This window comes from Coptis chinensis, chromosome 2 (genome assembly GCF_015680905.1).
Source record: "Coptis chinensis isolate HL-2020 chromosome 2, ASM1568090v1, whole genome shotgun sequence".
Classification (NCBI taxonomy): Eukaryota; Viridiplantae; Streptophyta; class Magnoliopsida; order Ranunculales; family Ranunculaceae; genus Coptis; species Coptis chinensis.
Window position 1 is genome coordinate 43,827,586 of NC_141457.1, and position 9,615 is coordinate 43,837,200.

The following is a 9,615-nucleotide window of genomic DNA, read 5'->3' on the forward strand; positions in this document are numbered from 1 at the left end:
AAGTAAAATAGCAAAGTTTACACAGAGGGACATTTTGCGGCGAAGTTAGTTCCCTATTTGCTGATATTATTGCACCTGGATTTGAAAGTGGTGGCACACTTCAAAGGTATACTTCTCCATTACTATATCCATCAATGACTTTACTTCCAAAGGGGCATACCCAACATGAAGAAGTAACTTTCTTTGTTTCATTCGATTATGACAGCATGTTTCCACCCATAAGAAGAATTATCCCTTACTTTCTTCAAGTCCCCATAATACAATAAGACCATCTCAGAAAATTATAAGTACCCTACATAGAAACAAGAGTCACGAAACAATATAGGAGATCATAGATTTAACCAAACTTTGGACGTTGACTACTAACGAACTAGTGCTTACGGGAGAAAACCTTATGCATCTCAAATAAAGAAGTCTATCTTCTAACTGTTTATGTAAATCCCAGAGATTACCTCTGACTCTCAGCCATTGGTTGTGGCATTATGGACAAGACTGCATTGTCACCAGCGACTTCAGTTGCATTCCCTAGAGAAACACAAGAATTTAATTTATTTGCACATAAGAAAAAACTCCTTAAGTTAAACTGAAATCAAGTGTCACACTAGATTCATAGATATTCGATGTAGCTCCAAATAATCTCCTCATTTGTGTACACCTCCTGCTCCATTTTAAAATTGAGAACCCTGCAATTAAAAAACAATAATCACAAGAATTTACTTTGGGCAATGCCAATCGAGAACAATATCATGTGCTAGTAAGCATCTCCATGCTTTGAGTAACACTATTTTCTGATTGGTATACGCTTTGGGTGGTAAATTATTTAATTCTAAAAGCATTTGAAGGTGCATTTTGTGTTCGTACTAAAGGATAAAAGATGAACAACAGAGCAAAACTCGAGAATCATAAAACATGAAAAGCATGCTCCTTAGACTTTAATAGTTATGAAAGATCGAAATAAATGGTACAACAATTACCTTTGATCCGGGTTGAGATAAGTAAGCCAACATCACTAGAACATCTGACAAGAAATTGATCTGGTTGTGATGATGTTTGGCAGATAGATAGGTTTTAAAAAAGAAATTGATGGCTCTAACTTACAGTGTCAATAAAGTTTGAACCTGACTATACCCCTCCAATTACATAAATTGATTCACCGATCACAACTGCTCCAAAGATACCCTTGGTTGATGCATCGAATCACCATCTGTCCAAGAGCCAAAGCGAGGATCCAATACCTCGACCTCTCCAAACATTTCTAGTTCCGTCAAAACCCCCAAAGGCATATCTGCAGTGCAAAATTGTTCATCATATCTTGTCGATTCCCAGTATATATTATATGGTCCCTAGACAGCAAAGCCTACGAAAATATTGTAAATGTGTGCATTTATATACTTGTAAACATAACAAGCACACACAGTCATAGCCATGTTCACTGATATTTGAACTTTAATCAATACAATCTGCCCAAAGATACACTATGCTGAATTACAATTGTCCGACAGCTGAAATTACGCCATTGTGCACAACTGCAAGCCAAGGTCATAATATAACTATAACAAAGAGGACATGCAAACCACTACTTAAGATATTTATCTAATTAAGGAACTTACATCTTTTCATTAAAAGCAGCCACGGAATGGCCTCCCCTGCTTGTCTTCATACTAGGAACACTCTCCCAAGAAATTGTCCGGGGATCAAACCTTTCAGCTAAACTGTGACAGCAGAAGGCAGAAGAATAAAGCTATATGTCTCTGTACTAAGATTGCATACTCTTTTCTATCTTTTGCACCATGAATAACTGCAAGAATAAAGGAAGGAAATTTATGGCGTCAATAGCAAATGAGAAATTTAATGTCCCATTCGGCAATTACAAAACATTTGAACAATGTAGTGTTATTCTAATATATAAAATCCTGACGACCACTGAAATTGAACGATGCAAACTACAGGAATGCTTATAGAAAAGAGTGTAAAAAGCTATGATCAAGTAAGGTACATAAAATGTCTCACCTGATTGATCTAGCTTGATTTACTGAAAACTCTCGATCCATTGGATTGGGTCCAACTGGCAATGGCCCAAAAGCAGGGGTTGTAGAATTGGCATAATGTAGCACTCCTACGCCAATGATACTACTATTTGATTGTGTTGGATTTGCTACCATAAAGTAGGCCATAGTGTCGAGTTGATTGGCTGTGACAAGAACGGAATAAGACTGGCCAATATGTACATCTAAGGAGTCCAAAGTGATCTGATTAGTGTATGATCACTCAGTTTCAACCAACACCATATGATGGTCCTGAATTCTGAAATTGAAACTCATCGAGGTACCCACATTCGATATTCTCAATCGGTACATTTTTCCTATGTGACAAAATCAAATCCATCAAAATGAGCAAATTGATCAAGTATTTTAGGGAGTCTAACAGGCAATTGATATTGAACTGATGGTGAAAATTATATCTGACCTTGTGTAACGTTAAGCGACTCGTGCGATCATTAAATTTGTCCAAGTCTTCACTCATTTTTTCCGCTCATAAAGAGGGCAGTAGGGTAGAGCTCATCATAATCGGACTTGGCGGTAAACGTCCTCTCAAATCCTGGTAAAATAGTATAAACAAAAATTCGAGTTAAATTTTACCAAGTTCACATTAAAATCAAATTCATACGTGAAAGTGTACATTAACAATATTTTTTGCAGTAAAAATGAGATCACACTAATGAGGGAGTTCTGGGTAACCATTTTTCAGTAGAATTGCTCATGCCTTGGTTTAGTTGGGTGGGTGGGTCGTAACAATAAAGTCTGAGCCCAACAAATCAGATAAAATTTAGCCCAAATATGCTTACTAGTTATTTCACAGTTTGTTCATTGGTTTTCGTTGAACAGATGCATGCTTAACACTCTTAGAAGTTAGAATAATAAGAAGATTAAAAGAAGAAAGAGTAAAAGTGTAAGAAATTACCTTGTAGTCATAGGAATACCAATCACCAATGAGAAGATCAAATTCAGCTTCTGGCTTGTTGAAGGGTACTAGGATGACATTTCGGTTGTTGACCCTTAAAGGCCCAAAACCTCCAGCGGCCTTCTGGAAATTCAGTGTGGGAAAGTAGAAGAAGCTACCTATCTGGTCCTTGGTTTGGAACACATAGGTTCAGTTCTTACCGGGCTAGATTGGACAGTTTGTCCCTGATACTCCATCTTGCCATGAATTTAGCCTTTGTTGTATGCCATTCCTGCATCACATCCCAATTATTAACTCTAGTTAGGCAAGTCATTGCCTTTGAAACTGTGCAACCATGCTATCCTATTTACATGGAGAAAATTCAAAAAAATAACGTGATCTAAAATTCTAAATTAAATTACACCAGGAAAAAAAGTTGCATACCATGTCATTAGTAATGGTTCATCTAGACCATTGAAAATGTTCACGTGGATGTTATATATCATTGGTTGTTGCGTTGATAAGGGTACCTGGGAACATACCATTGATGGTAATAACCTGTATACATAGCAATCATCTTTTAAGTTAGAATTATATAAGTTACAGAACATAGTCGTAATGGATTATTTTCCAGCTTAGGATGTGTATAATTTTACGTGTACCATTTATTCTTATCTGCTGTTTTCCAGGTGAGGAGAAAAACCTGTTTTTTATCTATAGGTTCTGATCCGACACCTCACGGGGACTTCAACGACACACGTGGTGCGTGCTCATAACATACTAAAGAAGGGCGTCGGTAGTCTTGTCTTTTTTTTCGAATTTCTGATGTAGTGCCCATTCTAAAAGTTGACATTGTCCGGACGTTCCTGTAATTCAGGTTGTGAAGCAAGCCAGTAAAGAGACTTGCACCATACTTCAAATTCAATAAAGTCTCAAGAACATACTTTTTCTTGAATTGTCTGCAATTTTGTAATGTGGAGCTTTAGAAGAGCGAGCAAAAACATAAGAACAAACTAGATCAACATTCTGAGAAAAAAGAATGCACCTGTGGTGGTAGAATGGGTCTCATATCCTTAGTGATTGGAGATTTTATGCTACTAAATATTGCCTGCAAAGAACCAAGATGTAAGAAAAAGTGGTCACGCAAGCATAAGTAAAATACTAAATATTGCCTGCAAAGAACCAAGATGTAAGTAAAAAGTCGTTACAGTGGGAAGGGGGAAGAGGAGAAAGAACTCTTGCGTGCTGGTAGTTGAATGCCTATAAAGACGAAGGCTAAATCGATTCCCATCATCTATTATGTCAACTAGTGGTCTAGCAAACCTGTAGGACACCTAAAGACAATAAATCAAATGAATTAAAGAAAATGCTATAGAGAAAAGTTCATAAGAATATTGAACAAAAATGCAAACCTTCAAGACCCGGTGAAGAAGACAAAGATCTGCAAATTCACTTGTCTCTTTTAAAAATTTCTCAAACACGGACGTTCAAACAACGTGACATGATTCACCTTAGGCTTTCCGTCATACTCCTTCAATTATATATAAATAATCTTTTAAGTGGGATTTCATTCTGAAAACAAGTTATTAACAAGTAAACCCGGGATCGAAAGTACAAAAGGCAAACCTTGTTTGAAGATACGCATTCAAACTCAAACCAACTAAGTCCTACCTCTGTAGCTTGACTGCGAAGAATGGCCGGGCAAGCTAGATGTCTCGTAAGCACATACTAGAGTCTCGTCTAAGTCCAGAACGAGCTGCAGGGCAAGGAACACTCATAAGTATCTATACACTTAAAAAATTGGGTAGCTGTGAAGAACAAGGTGAACAAAAAAAATGTATTTGCACTCAATAATGTCTAAGGTGCATGAGCTCATTTAGACAGAGACAAAAACTACATGCCATACAGTAAAAACAAGTCCTGAGCAATTTAAACAAGATCATACATTATGTAAGAAGCCTTTTGTCGAAACACACAAAACACTAGCGAAAGAGAGAGAGAGAGAGTAGTTTCATGAAAAATATATTCTCATTAATCAACATTCACAGTCATCACATCTCTCTAGATCGATCTAAAATATGGCGTTGGCATTCGATGAATACGGTTGTCCATTTATTATAGTAATAAATCAAGAACAGAAGACTAGATTGCGAGGAATCGATGCTCAGAAATCACACATCTCTGCTGGTAAAGCTGTTGCTAGGATTCTACGTACTTCTCTTGGTCCTAAAGGCATGGATAAAAAACGCTTCAAGAGAAGGAATGTCATGCAACTAAAAGTTTCATACTTTACGCCTAAAACTGTAAGTCTACAAGATAAACCTGTAAAAGTTTTACAGTGTCATGCAATTAAAATTGAAACAAATTAGAACTTCAGTTCAAAAAAAAAGAAAAAAAGAGAAGGAATGTCACCTGCTAGCATTGTACAGAGAGACAGTAACACAGCCACTACCCTTTAATGCCTACACTCAAGTTCATCAAATACATCTTAGATATAGCAATTAAAAGTCGATATGTTGAATAAAAACCAATAAAATCAGACAAGGCATGTTTACCTTTGCAAAGTGACCAACACCGAAAGCTTTCTTGAAATGGATCGCTAGCCCAACATATTGTATACACGTCTACCTTTGTACAGAAAGAGACTTCCAAGAGACCCTCTTCTTCCTCCTCCTTTATTCGGGCTGGGAACCGGTAATGCAAAGACTTTCACAAATTTGCATTGGCGGAGTTAAAAAGGGGTTAGAATACTCACAAACCTGCAAAACAAACAAGCATATATATAATACATTCAACAATAGGAAAGCTTACACATATATATCCAAAATAGTTCAGCAAGTTACAACTATAACCTTTATACAATATGCCCAAAAAGATTACCAAATTACAAGAACATTAACCATACTTAATGCTTCTGTGAGCACATATGTCCAAAAATATTACAAAATTACAACTAGAACATTAACCATACTTACTGTTTTTGTCAGCCCATATGTCCAAAAAAATTTGCTAAACAATATGTCCACAAAGATTAGCACTAATCAACCATTCTTAATCATATTTCAACCGTCCATCAGCCCAAATCAACCACCCACCAGCAACGAAACCATGAAGGGTTTTATTTCCATACTGGGGATCATCATAGACTAACGCATCACCCATAAGCACTTCATCAATATTAATCTTTTTCTCACCTCTAAGCACTTTTCTGCCATGACAAATATCTTTGAGAATAGGATCGGTCACCACAAACCCCTTGGCTACTTCATTACCTTCTCTGTCCAATAAGGTAACTCTAGGCTTGTCAGACAATCCTACATGAGCACTTGTTGCCTTAAACGGAGAAGCCAAGTTTTGATGAGAACTTGGAGATAGATGATAAGGTGACTTTGAACCATTAGGTGCATTCATCGCAGACTGTGGGGGGACAATTCCCGGTGCAATGTGAGTCTGTGATAATAGAAAACACATGTATAAGGCAAAATACAAGTTATAGGTATGCCTAATTATAGAAATTACAAACTCACCATCAACAAGTTAGTTAAATTGGCTAGGGAAGCTTTAACCTCAGCCAACTCTTTCTCGACGCTGGGACTAGCACTAGCAGATGACGCCAATGCTTTGTCAAGTAAGTATTCACCAACCGCAGCATGTTCAACTTGTTTCGGTGAGATTTGAGAGCCAACAACACGAGTACGCCCTTTATTGTCCTTCCCAAAGATTTCAACTAATACATCACCTTCAAGGTCTATGATCTCGTCAATATCATTCTCTCCCCTACTGCTTGCTTCAGTAGCTCTCCTTTCTTTAACAGCCTTCACTTGTTCCTGAAACAACAAGCACAACCAAATAAAGACACTCATGTATATATACATTTTGGGAGTAAAGATCCACCAAGCGATACATGATTAAATCCAAGAATTTTTACTATGGTCCTCAACACATTTAAATGTAACAAGTATAAATACTTACATATGCTACACGAGCACTCTCCAAAATAGATCCATCACGACGCTCGTGACCTGTTAGCCAATCGTCCTCTCTATGGACTTTGACATTAGGATTCTTTTGTTTCTACACAAAAGAATATCAAATGTTACTACAGACCACTTCCAATAATAAAGATATTGAGATAGGACGGTACCTTCTTGTAACGCATTTGGGCATATTTTTGTCGCCCAAAAGTATGACCAATGGTGTTATTTTTCCTATTTGCTGCATTTATTGCATTCCTTTGTACGACTTCAGGTCTAAATTCATGGGTCACAAACTCGGCCCAAAATGTTAGATTCATACCATCAGGACATGCGGCAATAGTAGCTTCCTTGCTTAAGGCTTTCTTTATGATATGTTTTCGGTAGTTGCATTTTGCAATCCTGAATTTACAGGAAAACTCCCTCTGAAGATTTTTATAAGCCAAAGCTATGGGCACATCATATTCAAACTCACCCTATCAAGAATTATAAAGGTTAGAAATTCATTTTTGGTAAAGTTTAAATGATAACATTATCAACAAGAATAGAATGTTACCGCCAAAGCGTCCCACACTGCATCCTTAAAGGTTTGTTTCACAAGCCTCCAATCCTTGTAATTCAAAGGGATGGTTACTCGAATAAAATGCCCCAAGTGGGTTGCCCATTTCGCCCCATAAGGACCAACATCAGTGCCCTTACTAGACACCAAGACAAGCATCTTAGCCTTAACTAATGAAGGTGCACCAGATGATTCAGATGTTACCAGGGGTGTTGCTTGACCTGATGGGGGTGGCTGCAAGGCACTAGGGCCTGAAGATTGACCACTTGATGCCATTAAACTATCCTGCAAATAGTGACAACTGAATGCATATAGTAGGTACTGCATATGTTAATCTTTAAGTGAAATGACTACACTTCAAAACGTAAAACAAATCGCATTCAACTTTGAGGCACAACCATCAAATTACAGTGTACAATTATCAAACTTGCAGCACAAAATCATATAATTCACGCAATATAAAACTAAACACAAATAGATGCATTCATAGCAAAAAGTTATATTAGACATTAAGTTAACGTCGTCTTTCTAGCAAGGGTTTTAAATTGGGTTGGTCTCTAAGAGTAGATTGGAAGTCAGTTGGTACATCTAGCTCATCCACTCGACAAGTCAATCGCCTTGGAGAATGTATAACCATCGACCAATCAGGATGTTTCAAATCTTGTGAATAAAACACTTGATATGCCTCTCGAGCAAGAATAGTTGGCTCATCCAAAAAGTTACTTGAACTTTTCAGTTTGTTGAGGTTGACCACCACCAAGCCCGAGTCTGGACAGATTTTACAGCCATTAGTCTTGTCCTCCACCCTCACCCAATCGCAATAAAAGACCACCTCTTGAAAGTCGATATAGTCTACCTCAATTATCTGTTTAATGACCCCGTACCACATCGTTGTCTCATCAATATGATTCTTATCTTTCCTACTTGCAGTAAAAGAAGTAACTGCCCTCATAAAAACACCACTGTCTTGGGTGGTAACAGTATCATCATGAGACTTAGGAGAGAAAACAAAGCCATTGACGCGGTACTTCTTGTATGTCTTAGCTTTAGTTGGCCCTTTGACTAAATGCCATAACATAGAATTCGTGGCATCGTCCTCTAACAACTATAACAGTATACAAGAAAACAATTTAAAAACATCACTAGTAAGTGAACTATCATAGTATTTCTAAATTATATTATTTTTGTAAGAATTAATACCTTTTTATATAACCAATCAATGAAATTTGTTTGTATCTCTACCTCTGTTTTTTGCAATCCCTTTTCCTTTAGCACGTGAACCAGATTGCAACGAGTCACAATACTCACTGCATTTTATTCATTCAAGCTTTAATATAAGTATATCTACATAATAACACAACATGTTCCATGCCTACATAGTCAAGAATTCAGACCTGTAAAATGTATCGCGTTCTTCGACGTCAAGTAGAAAAAGCACCCATCGACGTATCTGTACAAATTGATGAGGGGATAATGACACATCCTTACCATCTAGCATAGGCCCTTCATCACTATACTCGCCATTTTCATCTAAAAAGACTTCTTGACTGTATTAGTGATTATCGGCTCGTGGATTGGACATGTACTCCATGGCATACCTAACGGATTCAGCAACAAGATAGGATTTTGCAATAGAGCCTTCAACATATTGTTTGTTGCTAGGAATGTCTTTACACTCTTTCATCGACCTAATGGAATGATATATTCCAAACTTGCATATGTAAATTTTAAGTTCAAATACACGTCAAATAAAGTCAAAGACAATTGAAATAAAAATGATTTACCATTCGAATGGATACATCCACCGATCTTGGGTAGGTCCACAAAACAACGCCTCATCTGCTAGATGCACCATAAGGTGGATGCTTATATCAAAAAAGGATGGTGGAAAGTGTTTCTCTAACACACACAATGCCTCGACAACCATGTACTTAGCTTCTTGAATATCTTTTCTGATCAAGACCTTCGAACAGAGTAAATTAAAGAATAAGCTTATCTGGTATATAGTTTTCTTTAAATCGCAGTGTTTTGGGAAGGCATGTTGAAGCAATACAGGTAACAAGTACTCTATGATGACATGATAGTCATGTGACTTCATTGTTAGCAAACCAGGTGGATTAAGACTAACAATGTTGCTCAAGT

The 9,615-nt window shown here is 37.2% G+C and overlaps 1 pseudogene across 1 annotated transcript; it reads right to left on the bottom strand.

Annotated features, from left to right (window-relative positions):
- Positions 1 to 1,197: 1,197 nt before the first annotated feature.
- LOC147516145 (monocopper oxidase-like protein SKS2) lies at positions 1,198 to 4,718 on the bottom strand (annotated as a pseudogene). Its single transcript, XR_015213018.1, has 9 exons — positions 4,670 to 4,718; positions 4,264 to 4,274; positions 3,986 to 4,048; positions 3,385 to 3,498; positions 2,962 to 3,232; positions 2,586 to 2,598; positions 2,011 to 2,362; positions 1,611 to 1,712; positions 1,198 to 1,285 (listed from the first exon to the last, which is right to left on the bottom strand). The product of XR_015213018.1 is annotated as a monocopper oxidase-like protein SKS2 (transcript).
- Between the last annotated feature and the right edge of the window lie 4,897 nt (positions 4,719 to 9,615).